The 18,026-nt window shown below is 34.7% G+C and overlaps 1 protein-coding gene and 1 long non-coding RNA gene across 3 annotated transcripts in view; one reads left to right on the top strand and one right to left on the bottom strand.

Moving 5' to 3' along the window:
• LOC108003639 (lateral signaling target protein 2 homolog) overlaps positions 1–18,026 on the bottom strand; it is a 67,261-nt gene that overhangs the window by 34,606 nt on the left and 14,629 nt on the right. The window lies entirely within an intron of this gene.
• LOC133666543 (uncharacterized) lies at positions 12,719–14,991 on the top strand. The gene is made up of 2 exons (XR_009830796.1): positions 12,719–13,284; positions 14,703–14,991. It is a non-coding gene; the product is annotated as an uncharacterized LOC133666543 (long non-coding RNA).

The following is an 18,026-nucleotide window of genomic DNA, read 5'->3' as shown; positions in this document are numbered from 1 at the left end:
GGCCGTGGAAAATAAATGGACCGATTTATGAGCCTCCCTCTAAGCGTACGGTTAATAAAATCTCGGCTATGTCGATACATTTTCCTCGGACGTTCAACCATCCTCCGAAGTACAAAGAGGTTATCACTCGAGATGGCTGTTGAGAAGATTGGTTCAGATCGAGTGTTTTAAGCCTTTTAATTCTATTTTCTTTACTGTATCGTTTGCACTCGAAATACCAACTGTACTGGCATTCTTACATTAATTTTGATAGAAAGGTATTTATAGGGGAAATGTTCGAATACGAATTCGTTTCGAGAGAACGAGCTTTGTTCACTCTGCCTGTTTATTATATCAAAGTATATTTCAAAAATTCGCATAAAAATATATACTCTGTACGTTTTATAGGAGCGGTATTACGTAGTATATTTTCGAAATTTAAATTTATCGCGTGCGTTTTATCGTATAACGGTTTTATTTACAACAAGCATTCAAATATTTTTCGTAAGCCACCGTTAATGATGGAAGAAATATTTTTTGAAGAATGAGAAATAATCATTTAAAAAAAAAAAAAAGGGAAAAACGTTGATGTAATAGGAGACAGGAATAATAAATATGGAGAAAGAAAAAAGGAAATAAGTTATTTCTGCGATACTTGAGATAGAAAAGCCGAGTTTCATCTAGAAAATTGTTTTAAATGGTATATTACATCGTAAAACGCTATGAAATATAAATGTGCGGTAATAAACTGATAAAAATCTCGTGTTTCGCAATAACCTATTAATATGTTGGTCATTCGTGTCCGGCATTTTTAAAATGATGGAGTTTTTCGTTTCACGTAGAGCCAATATGCTCCTGGGACACTTTTGGAGAATTATTTCTATAGATATTCCATAGATAAAAGTGTAGATTGAGATTGATTTATTAGGTTATAAGCAATTCAAATTTAAATCGAAGCGAGATCTGATTCATCGATTGGTTATAACTCATTAAACGAGCCTCAACCGATATTTTAATGTATCAATTTTTGTAAATTTGTGTATTTTTATTAGAATCGACTTTTTAAAGGCATTTTGCGAATAAAATATGTTAAAAGGCGTAAGTAATAGTTTAGTAGATCAATTTATTTGTTGTAAATAAAATTATATGATTTTTAATTAATATTTTTTTTTATAGAAAAATATAAGAATTGACTATCAAAAAATATATAATTCCATTAAATTGAATTTGATATTCATATATCTTTTTCTTGTTAGAGATTAAGAAATATATTAAAATATGTTTCTTTCAAAAGTATTGAACTTTTAAATTTTTAAATTTATTTTTCGATATTATTAAAAGTTAGCGAAATATTTCACGTTAAATTATTTTATTTATTATTTCGTACTTGCAATAATATATATATTTAAAGAGATATATATTCAAAAACTCTTATCTACTAAAAAACACGTCGAACAAACAAACGATCATTGTCGTTTACTCGAGATAATTGTAAAAATATTTACACGGTAAAGAATGTATTTAAATTCATAATTGATTTTTGTTCTAAATTTAACTTTCAATTAACTTTTAATTTCAAAAATTGGTAGAATGAAACGCTCTAAAATGGGTTGGTAAAAATGTTATTATAAATTTTGTTAGATGAAATAAAAGAATAAAAGAAAATAAACGATACATTGAATCGAGAGCCTTGAACTTTTCACATTGTTATTGAATATGTCACAAGTGATGTTCGAGGATATTTAAAAACTTGTATATAAAAGAGAAAAATACATAGCACTATTTCTCAGATTTTTATGCCATGTGTAGAGAAAAGTATATATATATATGTCATCTTTGATGTATTCTCTTTTACTCGATGGAAAGTGTGAGGATATAACACAACCTTCGTTTCCACTGAATACATAACACCAATCGACCTCGTTCTCTGCAATTTCAGGTTATGTATTACAATGTATGAAAAGCGAAATTGATCGAAATAACTATGCCCTGTTTTCAATATTTCATAATGTTATTAAGCGTACTAGACTCGTAACCAATCGTATTATTCATTTCGAGACGATGGCCTTTTTCCATTGCCTCCGAAATATCAGACATTTAACTTTTCAACTTTCATTAAATTTGACGATTCAATTTCCAATTTGTATCATATAGACTCGTTGTATCGATCAGTGCTTTTAATTATTAAAAATAAAAATTTTGCAAGCTAAAATCATGACTACCTCTAATTGCCTTGATCGAAAAAAAAAAAAGAAAGAAAATAAACACTTGAAATTTCGACAATTACCAAAAGTCTCAAGGAACAAATAATGCACTTAATAACGAGACACGAAACACTTCAAAATTCCCTAAAAATTCTAATAAAAATTCGGAGTAAAACATTATCCAAACTTTCTCGTTCGCCTAGCTCTAGCCCGCCCAATGACCGCGGTATATTCACCCCAGAAGGTCGTCCCCTCCCTCTCGCGACCCTTCACACGCTGGCACACGCTTCACCCCACCGGTGATCAACCATTTGTCACCAGGTCGCTGGATTTCCCATTTTCCGCCCGATTTCACCGCGACGACACTGATACCTCCTCCCCTCGGCGTCCCTCCTTTCCCTCTTCGTCCCTCCCCTGCCCCCTCGTCACGCCCCCGCCCCCTTCGATGCGTCGCGGCGAGACGATCCTCCGGAGGAGGAGAGATAGAACGAGACGGTGATGCCTATTTTCGGTGAGGAGTTCGGCCTCTGATACTGACACGGCGCTCGAGCGTTATTCATCGATACGGGGCGAGGGCTCATTTTCGCCTCCGCAATCCTCCGCCAGGCCGTGGGGAGGCCGTTCGTTTTCCACGCGAACGCCATTGTCATTGTCACTCTCTGACGAATCGATACGAGGCGGTACCGATACGATACATCATACCTCGAACTTGTAACGCTTCCGTTGCTACATCACCGGGGTTATAAACCTTTAAACCTGTTACTTTACGATCGTTTCCTTTTTTTTTTCTTTTTTAAGGCAAGCCTGGTAGGGCGAGGTAGGACGGCTCTCGAAATCTTGGTGAAAGATCTGCAAAATCTGTTCGACGATTTTTCTTTTGTTACAGCTTCTTCCCTTTTCTCCAAAAGTTTCTGGATAATACTGGATGTATTCGAGTGGATTGGTTGATTGGGTTATTTATTAAGTTATGAGGCGAGGTATCTTTTTTTCATTTAAAAAAGAAAATCAAGCATATTGCTTGTAATTTGATAAATGAGCGACACTTTATTTTATTTATCTTATGTGTGTAATTTAATGTTGTGTAATCTAAGTGACAAAATGTGTGGATCAAAATAACGTTTGCTTCTTCGTCTCTGGCGAGAAAATTATCTTTATTGCTATCTCCTTTCTTTCTTTTTTTCTTTCTTACGTTTACGAAAAGAAACAACGTTAAAGTTATTGAACATCGCAATTATATTAAAATATATAAACGTCATCATCGGTTGAGGAGTAAAATATTACTATTATAATATTTATTAAAAACAATTTATGAAAAGAGTTTTTCTGAATAACATTTTCTACGCATGATCCTGTTCTAATCTGCTTTGGCAAATATTTTATTCCTATATTTTATACCCATAATTTATAATTACTTTAATACCCATCTTTATAAAAATCCAGAAACAATCCAATTTATCAACTGTAACAAGAATTCTTCCAAGATGTCTCGTATTTAACTTCACAATTTTCAATTGCATTGAATTTCTTTCGATGTCATAGAAACTTTCCTCGGCTCCAATTTTATCTGATTTTCCCTCTTCAAAATCCTTTGTGAAAAAAAGACACGCACTTGACAAAATCGAACGCTCTTCCTTCCTCTCCCGTAACACGACAACCGAATCGTGAAATCGGACAGCGAGACCATTTGACCGCGTTATCGTCGCTATTACCCGATATGAAAACATAATATCGCGGGGTAACGATCACGACACGGCATATCGGCGTAATGAGGATCGCGTGTGCACCCTGCCCCGTGCACCTCGCCAATGCTCGAGTGTCGGCTACCGAAGGTTGCTACCAACATTTTCCTTGTCTTCTGCTACCTTCTCTACCCCTTTCGACCCCCGCCAGGCCCACCCCTCGCCCTATCTCCTGCAATATCCGCTCTTTAAGGGTGAAACGCGATACCGCGCGCGCGGTTCGTTCGATATCTCGTTATAATGTGGCAACAGCTAACACTCGTTAACCCCCGCAGGGGAAATTTTGCTCTAGTTCAATCATGTAACAATATCCGCGTCCTAATGCGCGCTCGAATTTTACTCGAAAAAAAGGAGACCTGAACGGATCGCAAGACGTACTGAAAAACCCAGCTGATCGTGACGATTAATAAGAAGAAGCGTTTTGACGAGATTATATATTTATTGGAAATATTCAACTTGTAAGTAAATTTTTTTAATCAGAAATAACGCGTATTTTTTTATATCTATTATATTACGGGATGATGGGAAGTAATTGTAGAAACAAGTTTTCTTATATTTTTTTTAAATAGCTAATTGTTGACGTTATTTACTTTATTTTGATACCGTTGAATAGCAGTATGAAAATAAAAATAAAATCAGTTTATAATATTTTAACGGTATTTAGTATATATAAAGATTTACAGAAATATAATAATTTAAATAAAATCCTAACTTTAAAACAAGTAGCTAATTAAGAAAGAATTTCAAGAGATTATTTATTTATATCGTTAGAATAATTATAACGAATACGAGCTAAATTTCAAAATTCGATTAAAATTAGCAAGATAATTGAAAATATTCAAATTAATTAACGTTCTATCTCATCCTATTAATTACAATCTCAATCCACGAATCTAAACCAAGAAAGCAAACTACAACGAGATGCATTTCGACTTTGATCCAATATTCGAGAAATTCAGCGCCGTTTCAGCCTGCTTCGTATCCTCTTCTATCGCATGATAGCCCGGTTGGCCACGCACGATAACAGAAACATCGATAGCACTCTTCTTTTTCTTCTTTTTTTTTTCTTGCCCCCGATCGTTAAAAATTTTCACCGCTCTTAACGACCTGAAATTACAAGCCACAGGCATGGCACGGCGCACCGGTGGGCTCCGCTCTCCGCAACGGCCTTCATTGTTCGCATCGAGTCGGACGACAAGCCGCGAGATTTGCCGCGGTTTAATTGCATTACGAACGCCTGAATACCGATCATTCATTATTCGCGTATAAATGAATAAATCATCCCGTGGATCGGTCGTAAAACCGGCACGCAATAATTACTCCGATTAATTTTAATCGCGATACACGCGATTATCGTTAATACGACGATTCATTACTGTTAATAGCGGGGCCGGTGGTCGAGCGTGCTTTCTTTCCCCCGCGTACCCTTTTATTATTAATTGCAACATTATAAACCCGACCGGATGGAAAACTCGGCGTAACACGGCTCGCAAACGTTCGCTCGGAACTGCTATAGATGCGACTCTATGCCGAACGATTGCACGAACGTGTATGTATATGTGTATATACGAGCCTCTCCGACACACCTGGCTTACCGAGTATTTATTTCTTCGCCATTCTTCAGGCTAGTATATAAGATCGAGGTAAGTAGACTGTACTTAATGTAACTGTAATGAACGAATAACCGCATCTGTTACACCGCGGTATTGCAACTGTGAGAATAAGAGGATCCGTCAATCGAACCGCTACGCTTGTTTAACTAGTTTGGGTTAAGAAAAAGGGGGTAGAAAAGTTTGAAATTAGCTCGAGATAAAATGGAACGGATAAAATAGTGGATAGTATATTGCGTGAAATTAATAACAAATAAATTGTGATATGTATATTAGTATTAAAACATACGTTTGAAATTTATTTATTCGTGTAATTATTGCACAATTAATTTATCACCACGATTATTGGTTTAATCACAACGTTTAATATTTATTTTTTTCTAAATTATTAATTATCTAATACCGTTCTTAATTTTTATCTCCATAAAATGAAATACGACTTACGACATCGTTGTACGAATTCAATAAATATATATGCGCTTATAAAGATCGTGTATATAAAATCAATTTGATTAAATTCTATTCGAAGATTGATATTCAAAAAAATAATGATTAAGTGAAAATTTTATATACAATAAACGCTCATAGAGATGTCTATTGTGCTGCGGCCAGGGGGTGACGCGCACATCTCTATACACTTTCTAAATTTATTTAAAAATTAATAGAATTATAGAGATTAAGATATTTCGATATTTTCAAACAAAAGTGAACGCTCACTATAAATAAAACTATTAATAATAAAAGCTATGATAATAAAAATTAATAGTTACGAAATTACTTTTCATCGCTCTAAGACAATGAAATAAAATAAAAACTTAAATCAACAATGCCTTTTAAATATAACTTTCTAACGATACGAAATAGAACAAATAATTTTAAATATATGGAACAATTAGATTTTTAATTAAGCTCCATTAAAATCAAGATTTTCGAATTACAGATTGAACTTTTCTAAAATAATACAGGAATACTTTCTCAAAAAATAAAAATATATCATAATCCTCTCCTTCTCGTTGAAATAATTAAGAAAAACATACGCAACTTCATAGATCAAAATAAATTAATCACAGGATCAATATCCATCCATATATTAAGATCAATCTCGAGTCCTTTGCAAAAAGTAACGAATCACCGAGTGAAAGTCTCGTTAATCACTGATGAACCAAACGGTTTTCGCGAAATCAATTGAAACGATCGCGAAGATTGCCGACTCGGCCACTTGACCAGCGTCTTAAAAAATCGGGCGGCTAGATTTCACCGTGATCAACGCCCCCGAACTGTCTGATTAAAGAATGCGAAACGCCCGGCGTTCATGTCCCTGGGACATTAATCCAGAGCAAACATGGCCGTGGTGGGCCCGCGAGGCTATCATGTCTAACGCGTTAATGAATAATCTCGAATCGATTAACCGTTCTCTTCGTTTTATTGTAAAAGTGGGATAAAAGTGATAAGCGACATTTGAACGAATTTGAAGCCAAAGCTTGTGATTACTCTGCGAAACGAAATAATTAATCTCGATGAAATCGAATTCTATGAAAATTTATGTATAATATATATATTTATAATTTGATAATATTATCAGAGAGACTGGATCTCTTTTAACCGCAGTTTTATAATGATTTACGAATTACTATAATACATTAATTTTTAATCTGTAAATCCTTCCCCTCTATTCGACGCAAACGTTGATCGCTATCGCGTGATAGGCTGACCCCTTTCTCGGACACCGGAAACATACGTTGCGGGCCAATAACAACGTTCGTTAGCGCGAAAGTGACGGTAGGTGGTTGGCGTTCGTGCCAAACGTGATGTCACGTTTCGAAAAGACGATGCTGTGCATCCTCATAATAATGGGATCATACGTTTCTGTAATCGTTTAATGTCAAGCAGAGTTAGACTCAACTTGAACTTGGGCCTGGCGAGATTGGAATTGCTCTCTAGTATTCTTTCAAGCGAAAGAAAATTTTAACAGTATAAATATTTTGCCAAAAATTAATACACTTTTAAATTATAAAGCTTAAAAATTGTGTAAAGCACATCTAATAACAAACAATTTTTTGATATTGTATTTTTCAATTAATTGATAAAAAAAGGAGATGAAAGTTGGTTATAACAATATATGGTAAATTTATTACGCAAGCAAGTGATTACTTAATAATATCTTGGTAGAGAAACAAATTTTCCCCAGCAAGTATTTATTTGGCAAATTGCAAATGGTTCGAGTACGTTTCGCGAATCATCTTTAATTAGAAACACATGATTGGTGAATATCCAACTTTATATTATCGTGAAAATTGGCTGACGAAGGGATCTTCGATACAGGATGTTATTCTATAAAATGCAATGGAATCGTTGGAAAGCGTAAGCGGAGGAAAATAGACATCGACCAAGATTCGAGGATAGCTCGATTTAACGACACGGTAACGATACACCCGTTATCGATTACGTCAATACGAAAGTTTGAACACGCAACAAAGTTTGTTCTTATGTGTCATCGAGGATCTCTCGATGCCTATACGTTTCGACAATCGATCGATTCGAGGGTGTATCTCCATCCACGAGAAACGATCAAACTTTCAATCGATTAATGTCGAAAGGCAGAAGATGCAAATAGAGAGACGTATATCATTGAAAAATTCAGGAGAGAAACTTTGTAGCAGAAAACGTAATGTGATGTGGCTTGAGTGCAATTAATCGGTATGATATCATAAATAATTCTGTATTGAACGTGTGTCTCATCTAATTTTGACATCTCGATTTTTTCAATATTACTGTGAAAAATGTTTCGTGTGAACGTTAAATGATATTAAGCGTGTTATAATATTATTACTTCATTCGAGAAAAGATGAAGATCAACTTTGTTTCTTTTTTTAAATAAAATTAATATTCTGTAAAAATTATTAATTCAGCAGATATTTCAACTCTGTAAAATTTATTGCTCGCCTTTCCTTGTATTTAATATAACACAATTTTTCCAAAATTAATAAAGATCCAACAATCTTTAGAGTTATAATAATGAATAAAAAATATAATTTCATTTAAAAAATGAAGTCTCGCGAAAGAATTGATAAGACGAGTATACAAATTGACACCGTTCAAATTTCAGTCGCGATTTTTGCGAAAAGAAAGGAGTTCTCGAGCAAACTGTGTCGAGTTTATTCGAACACGTACTATTCTCCTTACAGTGACAAGACAAGATTCTATTTACGTTATTTACAACGGCACACCTATCGCCCTTGCGGCGCCATTGTGACATCGTTTACCTCCGCGAATTGTATTCCGAGTAACTTGTTCGAGATTGCCATTAAAAAGGTTAAACTTTGACATAAGCGTAAAAGAGCATACCTATTTTATTCATGGTATAAGTTATTATAGATACTCGCTTGACATTTTTATTACAGGCGATTTTCTAGAAAAATGATGGATAATAGCAAATCTTGATGGAAATTTTGTATGGATTCGATTTTCATATTTTTGTAAGTAATCGTTGCGTTTAAGTTTAACATCTGAATCAACAGATTTCGCGTAAAAATTAATTTATTTTTATAAAATAAATGACATAAGGTAGTTTTAATTTTCATTAAAATATATTAAATGTTGCGAGGGGAAAAATAGTTAGAAGAATGTATATTTTTCAAAGCATTTAGACAAATGTAATAACAATACTTGATTATTATATTATTAACAACATGATATATAAGAATACAGAGAGAAAACAAAATTTTTGAGTAGAAATAATTGGAATAATAACTTCAATGGTATTCATATAAAAATATACACGTACGAAAATAAAATTTTAGATAGAAAATGTTTATTTTTTTATCTACGATACTCTTTTTCTTTGATTCGCCAGTACACCACGATATATCTGATATATCTGATGAACATATCCAAATAATTAGTTAGTTAAACAAAACAAAAAAAGAATTGGAGAAATTGAAAAAACGATGTCTCTTCCGCTCTGTACTTTACGTCCTTTGTTGAAAACACGAGATATCAACAATAGCCGCTAATACGTCGTAGATCTCGTCGATCTGGTTGCCGGCCGACCGAAATTACGACAGGAAGTCGTTCGATCCGGGTCAAGATATGATCGTTTGCTTACGTGCACGGTTGCGTCCGATACGGAGGCGAAAAAAGAAAAAAAGCCGCGTTTCTTCGCCGATTCGAGGCGACCCTGGGCTTTTGTTTCACTTAGCACCTCCGCGCCGCGAGGAATTAGCACGGCCGTAAACTTTCGTGGAAGTCCGTCAGCCGAGTGGCGTATGATTTGCATGCGAAATAAGAGTAAAGGAATAGGAGGAAGAGGAGAGAGGGAAGGGCGAGAAGAAGAATGGAAGAGGAGGGGGGGAGAAAAAAAAAGGAGAGGGAAGAAAGAGTGGCAATTCACCGGGGGCCTAATTACATTAGAATAGGCGTATTTTGAAAGGATGGTTTCCTCGAAATCGATGCATTCGCTGGCCAATTTCACGACCAGTCTCACGTCTTCATTCATGACGCATCTCCCTCCCCTGTTTGGGACGTCTGCTCGGTTTTATTATCTAACAAGGATCAAGAAGAGAGGGAAGGGGGGAGGAGTTCTCGAACGGAAGTCTCGAATTCGAAACAATGAAGGCGAGCGCAAAGCGCGCGGTTTGACGCGCGGCGAGGCCCCCGAAAAGGGCTTTATGGCTCTATTCTACGTCACTCTTTTCTTTCTCCTCCTCCTCCCCCAGCCTCGCCGCGCTCCCTCAACTCTTTTCTTTCTCCCTCTTCCCTCCCCTCATCTTCCGCTCTTTTCGTTTCACCTCAACGGGTGTGTTCGTCGCCCCGTTCTGCGGTGTTCCCGTGGGCCTTTTTCGTGGGTAACAGCCGAGGGCCGGAGGAGAGCGCATCGAGGAGGGGAGGGGCATAAAGGAGCCGCTGCTGCGGGCATCTCGCCTCTGACAATCAGCTCTCGCCCCTGCCGAAAAATACGTGACACGCGAAAATCAATTTCAACGGTGGTTGCCCCGTCGTCCCCGGCCGTAAAACCTTATTATAGAAGCCTTAGGAAGATTCCCACTCGAGTAGTAAGTACTCGCTCGCTTCTTTTCTTCCTCTTTCTTTTTTCACGTTGTCTCGCAAGTTGGGTGTTATCGATAATTATACGATATCGGCGGAATAAGTCGATGGATAAGATATTTTTAAGGCGAAGAAAGAAGAAAGAATGGTAGAATGATTTTTATTCGAATTTTGTCGTATTCGGTTATGGATGGATACGGATGTACGTATGTTGTGAATCGTGTATTTTAAATATATGATAGATAGGTACGAAATTATTATTATTATTATACGTGTTAAAATTGTTAAACGATATTTAAATTTTCTGTTTGCATTTTATTGATTAATAAAAATTATAATCACTATTTGATCTTTTGTTATTTATTTATTACAACTCGCTAATGTGAATTCCGTATCCGTTTATTATTCAAACATGATTACTGTTGTTCAATTCTAGGAATGTTGGGTTTTAATAACAATATTCGAATAGAAAGCAGCATCTTTATATCTGGAGATCCAAATGAAAAATTTCGCAAATTCTTTCAGACAGAGGGACGAGATTTTATATAAATGTACTGCATATACGTATACTGTTTATAACAAGTTTTTCAAAGAAATAAGTGTTGAGTATAATTTTTCTTTTTGTTTTTTTTTACTAATTAATGCCTTGTAATGTTAATATCAACGACACATTGTATTAATAAGGTATCAATAATGATGATATATCTTATCTATAATTAATAATCTTTAGCCGGAATTCAGCATATTAAATTTGAATTTTTACATTCGAAGTTGACGTGTGCATGCATATGCATGCTTCGTTATGAGAAAACGCAAGAAGATAGAGAGATCTCACGCACCAAATATCTGCAAAGTACATATTTATACAAAGTATGAATTTAAATGCTACATACTGCGAATACTCTACATCGACGGATTATCTTGTTAGAAAGAAAATTATCCACGAATTTTAATGAATAAAATTACAGAATTTTTTTCTAACGACGTAGAATAAAGCAGGATGATTAAAAATTATAAATTGAAATTAAATATTTTTTTTGAGACATTTCTTATTATTTTATCGTACTTCAACGAACGTTCAAATCAAAAATAGAAAGAAAATATATGTAGAATATAATGTATATTTTTTAAAAAATAATCCTTTTCGTTCAGCCGATATAAATAATGTGAACTAATAAGTATCAAACATGCTTCTGTATATTTTCTATCGAAATCAATTTGTTCCGAATTAGGTGCTTACGATATTTCAATAATAAATAAAGCAATTTCTTTGAAATTTAATTTTACATATTATCTAATAGAACAGATATCTTTTTATAGTGCGTAATAAAATATTTAGTTTTTTTTTTTTTTTAATAAATATTAAATTTCATAACATATAATAAATTTCATAAAATTGATTTTTCTCCTCCAAATGGCATTTCGTTAAAACATATTTCTTTTTAGTACATGCAATATTCACATCACATAGATTAAGATTATCACTTATTTTTATGTTTTAGATAAACAACACAGCAATGTAAATCTTGGCATAAAACGAAATGTCATAATTAAAATGTAATAACTTTATTTAAATGTAAAACATTTTCATATATAAAAAAATTACACTCCTTCTTGAAGATACGAATAACCACTCGTATAAAATATTTCTTTCAAAAATACTCTCTTGACGAATATCGAGTTTACGCTTAATACGATCAAATTCGATCTTTCTCTCTCTACCTAAATTTCCCAAACCATGTGCGTAAAGATACAGATCGTACGAATAACAAATACAACTCTCGTCAAATCTCCGTTCTCCCAATAAATAAATCTTCCCGGACGCACAACAACAACCACACTTCTCCCCCAACCCCATTTACCCTCGACACGAATCCCCTCCCCCTGCCGATCAACCTCGGGACTCGAATCGAATGAGCCGAGGATCAACCGACGAAAACAACAGGCAATAAAAGGGCTGGAGAGCTCAATAAAATTCGAGCGAATCGAAATATACGCAGCTCGTCGCGTGATCCGCGTGAAATTTATTTCTATTTGCCGTGGAGGGTCGCGGCGATCATCTACCTCCCCCACTCCCTCCCCTCCCCGCCGGGGGGAGAGACGGAACGGATGGAAATTCCCCCCGGACGCGGCCGTCGCCACGGGACCGATTTTCCTCGGCCGCGCGTGTCCCTCCTCGCCTCGTTTCGCGGCCGGGCCGTGCGCCTGCACGGCGGAGCGAGGGGCGAGGGATTGGCTGACGGACGGGTGGGGGAACGGACGGAGTGATTATTGGACGCGGGGATCCTCAACGAGCAAACTGAGACGGATCGATCGCATAAATCTCCCGCCACGGCGCAATATAAAGGCGAAAGGCGGTGGCGGCGGTTGCCTGGACGGAGGCGGCTCGAACGACTCGGCATAAATACGACTTAGCCGAGCCGCGATCGACTAATTGAGAATTATTCGGCCGCAATAGCGTTCGCGTCGCCCGCTAATTTCGCTGAGTTATCGGTGGAGTTAAACGTAGCGTTCGGGGCGGAAGGAGCGCGGCTGGATTACACGCGCCCCACCAATGGGATTTGCTGTAACGTAACGCGCCGTCTTCCCCTGTGCCACGTGAACGAGAGAGTTAGAAATGGGGAGGGGAGGGAAGAGGGGGAGGGGGGGTTTCTCTCGGTGACCGGTTCGATCTCCGAACGGGAAAAATTTTCTCGGCGGTTAAGTGGTGTAAGTTATTCTCTCTCTCTCTTCTTTCCTTTCTTTTAAATATTCTTTAAATGTGAATGGAAAATGCACTTCTGAGCATATCGTTGGTAAAAAAAAAACTTGCAATTTGTATCGTTTTATTTGTGAAAGTGGAAAAAAAATTAATGCACGGATTGAAATTATATTTTTGTAAAAGTTAGTCGCAATTTTTTAAAGAATTTTATGAATATAATTATTTCACTTAGTATTGGAATCTTGCTTCAAATTTTCAATTTTTTATTAATAATTTCGATATCAAGCCATGAAAATGCCAATTTATATAACAACTAATATAATAATTAAATAGTCGTAGTCTTTTTTCTTTTTTTCTTTTTGCTCAGATAATTTTAGAATAGCTATATTCAAGATATATCAATGAAAATGTATTTTATAGTTAAATATTGTAATCTTAAAGGGTTTTTTGTTATTTTTAGAGTAAGATAAAGTTGAGCAAGTAGAAATTCGAACGTAATATGAAACGAATAACTTTAAAGAGATGAAATAAGACAAATTTCCAAATTCATTATAATTCAAATTTCCTTCGAATTTATTCTTAACATTTGAATGAGCAATTAAAATCTATTTTACTATTTATTAGTAAATTTGTAATCAAAAACGCTTGTTTCAAATGTTCATTGATACGTTAAGATTACAATTAATAATTACAAAATAACTTGTTTAATTTTCTAAAAGCGATTAATAGAAACATCAATGAACTATCGATCTGAAATCAAGAATCTTCTCCAACATTGATCCCAATATTTTAATCTTACGATTAAACTCACAAATCTCGTTGCACGGATCAGAATTTCCTACCCATATTCCATCCTTCCATCTTCTCATCGATGTTGAATCGAACGTTGAAATACAATATTTTTTTTAGACTCGGGACCGAAAAAACGACCGAATCGTAATGACTTAATCACTTTGGGAGGAAGGAATAATAGCGAGTCCTCGAAAGAGGATGTTGCCTAATTGCAGATCTCTCGGGAATATCGCAGGATGCTGAAAGATCGTCCCTTCGTCGGACAATCGAAACGTTTAAGAAGCAAATTTCACGAACTCCCCTCGAAAGGAAATTCTTTTTAATTTTCAATGAAAAACGCAACCGGCCACGTTACGTTCACCCCTTTCCCCGGTTAAAACGGTATCATTAACATCACTTTGCGTCCAATTTGACCGGCCGTGACGTTTTATTATAACTTCATACCCGGTGATTTCGCTAGCACGATAGCCACCCCGTAATACAAAGTATCACGAACCGCGACAGCGTCATAATTTCCAGACCCGATCGAGACGCTCTTGCGTGCATTAATAAACCCTACTGCCTCGATTAGAGGTGGTGGCCCGTGTGTACGAGTACACACGAAAAAAGAATCGAATCCTCCGTTATTTTCCAGCTCCTCGGGCCATCTGTCATCCGACAACATTTCGCTCGGTGTCACGATTTCGCTCGCTGGCCCCAAGATTTCCGCAGCATGTGTCCCTTTATTCGTTTCTATGGAACTTGGAAAAAGAGAAGAAAAGGAATACTTCGCTTTTGGGACGAAAGTTTTGATAGAATTTTGAAATGAACGACAGAGGCAAAGAAATATCAGCCGTATCTTTAAATTTTTCAAACTCGATAAATAATTTCACACAAAACGTTACGAACATTCGATTGATTTAATAAAAAAAATTACACGATAATTTGCATTAAATTCCAAGATTGTACCTATACGATAAATGAATAATTCAGATAAAAAAAATCTTAGAAATTAACAATTTTAAAATAATGCATATACATATATATAATAAACTAAAGTAACTTTTAATGACAGCACTTAAATATTTTTGAATAATTTATAATGATTAATCATTTTTTATATTCACTTCCCCTCCCCCAAAGCAAAGTCACCAACGAATCAGCTGATCTAATCTAATAACACCGGGCCCGAAACAGCTCGAGTCGAAGGAATCTACTCGACTGAGCAATCTCGAGGCGAGATAACAAACGCGACAGGGCCGTTGCATTCGGTTAAGAATCGGAGGAATCGAGTAGAGAGAGTCGGGTGTCTAGTCGAAAAGGCAGCACACACTTGTTCGAAAACCGAATGGTCACTTAACGCAGCGGGGGTGCCTGGTTGCCGAGTAAAAAGTTCTGCCGGCATCCGGAGTCTCTCTCTCTCTCTCTCTTTCTTTCTCGACGAAGAGAGGGTGGGGCGACTGGTGTTTTGTTTGTTCGGCAAACTGTCACAACAACTTGAAACGAACGACCCACCCTCCTTTTTATCTTCCCTTCGTCTTCCTTTCTTTTTTTCTTCTCTTTTTTTTTTCTCTCTCCCCCAGATCCTCTTTCCCTGTTACTTAAGTTGGAGGATCCGGAAATTCGAGTGGCCCTTTAACGTGACTAATACGCGTGTCTGTTCGAAGAGAAAACGCGTCATGTTCGAGGATTGCACGAGAGGATAATAGTTGGGTTTGGCAACGGTGTCGTCTTTCGGATCGAATTATTATAAATCTTGTTTTGTATTCATAATTATAATAATATGCGTATCGATTAATTTAAGTGTGTCGATGATCGGGAAGATATTGTTATTGATAAAAGGTATTGGGAAAATTTTTACGATATATTGAAAATTATTGGAAAATTATTTTCATAAGAAATGGAATTTACAGATATCAGAATTTTTGATGTAAAAAATGAAGAATATAAGGAATAATCAAGTTATTCAAAAAATAGATAGTTATAAAATGACATATTTCAATGTGTTAAATTGATGTAATAACTTGAATACAATAATTTGATGTATTTATTTGAAATCATTTAAATTTTCTATAAATATTGTAAAATTATCGTGTAATTTGTTATTAATCTTATAATTTCGTCATGATAATAACAGCTTGTTAGATTGAAATTTACATTGTAGTTCGAAATCTGATCGCAAAATCCTTTATAAAATTTTCATAGAAGTGATTGAAAATAAAAATGTTTTGCTTACGTCCAATTGTTTAATCTGCTTTAATTGATAAGTAGTTCAGGAATAAAGCATAAGATGACAATTCAAGATAAACGATGTGTTTCGTTTAAAATTTTATCGCATTAAAAACCCGATAAAAATATCCTTAGAATTACACTTTTACCGAACAAAAAAGTTATATATTAAATAATTCTGAAATTAAAACTCGTAAAAATCTATAACAGTATCTCTTAATTCAATCTCTTAATCCAAAAAAAAAAATCAAAGACTAAGGTGCAAAGGATCTTTTGACGAATCCAGAAATTGCAGAATATCCATTTAAAATTGGTGGCAGATATTCTCAAAACCATAACATATAATATTGTTCATTTTAATTATCGAGATTCAAACATTTTATTTAGATAATTTTCTCAAATTCAATCTGACCGAAAGAAAGAAATTAGCACTTTATCTCGTTCGACACTTGACTCGCATTTCTATAAGTGAAATTTAGTATCTATAACTCAGATATGGGTTTAGAGACTTAAAACTCACACCGAATAATTATAACTCATTTCCAAAAATTGAACATTAAAACTCGTATTTATATTCATCTCGATGCAATACTTAAATCAAACTCTTCGTCGACTTTTTTCTCATAAGATTATTCAACCAACGTGTTGTATTAACCTGTCGAATTCGAAAAATTATAAAATTAATGAATCGATTAGGATTAGACTCTAAGAATAAATAAAAGATCGATTACTCGTAAGTTTGAATTACAAAAATAGATATTTAATTGTGGAATAATTAGCATAAACATTGTTAATCACGAGACACGACATCAACCTTGTCGTTATTATGACTGATAATTGCAACAGCAACTATGTTACGCGATGATATACGACATCGTGTTCAGCTTAATTGCTGATCGTTTGTCGTTGTAATGAACCAATCAAAATGAATAAATACGCGCAGAAAAAAGAAGCGGGGATAATTAATCGTAAAAATATTCGCATTTGCATTATCGTTTAATAATCGTATTCAGAAATAAAAATATATCGAAAAACACTTTTAATTCGTCGAAAAACAGAAAAGTTCTTTAATGACTTTAAAAATCAATAATAATTATTATTATGTAAGATAATTAAAGTGTTTTAATATTTCGAACAAATTAAATTTGTTTCTAAATTCTTAATTAAACACATTGGCTTCGACTGAAATAGAGAGAAAGAATGATGATTCAAATATTATAATTTAAAATATTTCAATAGATGGAATGTTAAATAATGGAATTTAATATAACTTGATAAATAAATCTTAACCCATATTTTTTACAAACTTTTATATTTATATTTCGAAATGATATTATTTAAAGATATTAACGTAACATTAAAAGATAGAAAATTTCGAAAATTCAATCAGAAGTAAAATAAAACTAATATTATTTTAAATTAGCCAAACTATGTATAAATTTATCTCGATATAGATTTACAAATTAAAATCGATTCGAAATATATGAAATCGAAGAACATAGGAAGAAATTTATTCTTTCCTCGAGTATTCTAATTTCTAAACGCAAACTTCTCAAAAATAATTATGATCTCTCTCCACAAATTGTCTGAATATTCCAAAAAAACAAAAGAGTATTAAAATTTCGGAAACTAGAAGAGAAAAGAAATCAGAAATAAGAAAAATGAATAAAGTTTTATCATTCGCGATAATAATTTTAATGCTTGTATCTCAACAAGTTTGGATAATAAACTCGTAAAGCAATTTCTAATT

Source organism: Apis cerana, linkage group LG1 (genome assembly GCF_029169275.1).
Source record: "Apis cerana isolate GH-2021 linkage group LG1, AcerK_1.0, whole genome shotgun sequence".
In the NCBI taxonomy this organism is placed as follows: domain Eukaryota; kingdom Metazoa; phylum Arthropoda; class Insecta; order Hymenoptera; family Apidae; genus Apis; species Apis cerana.
This window is presented reverse-complemented; position numbering and strand designations above follow the sequence as displayed.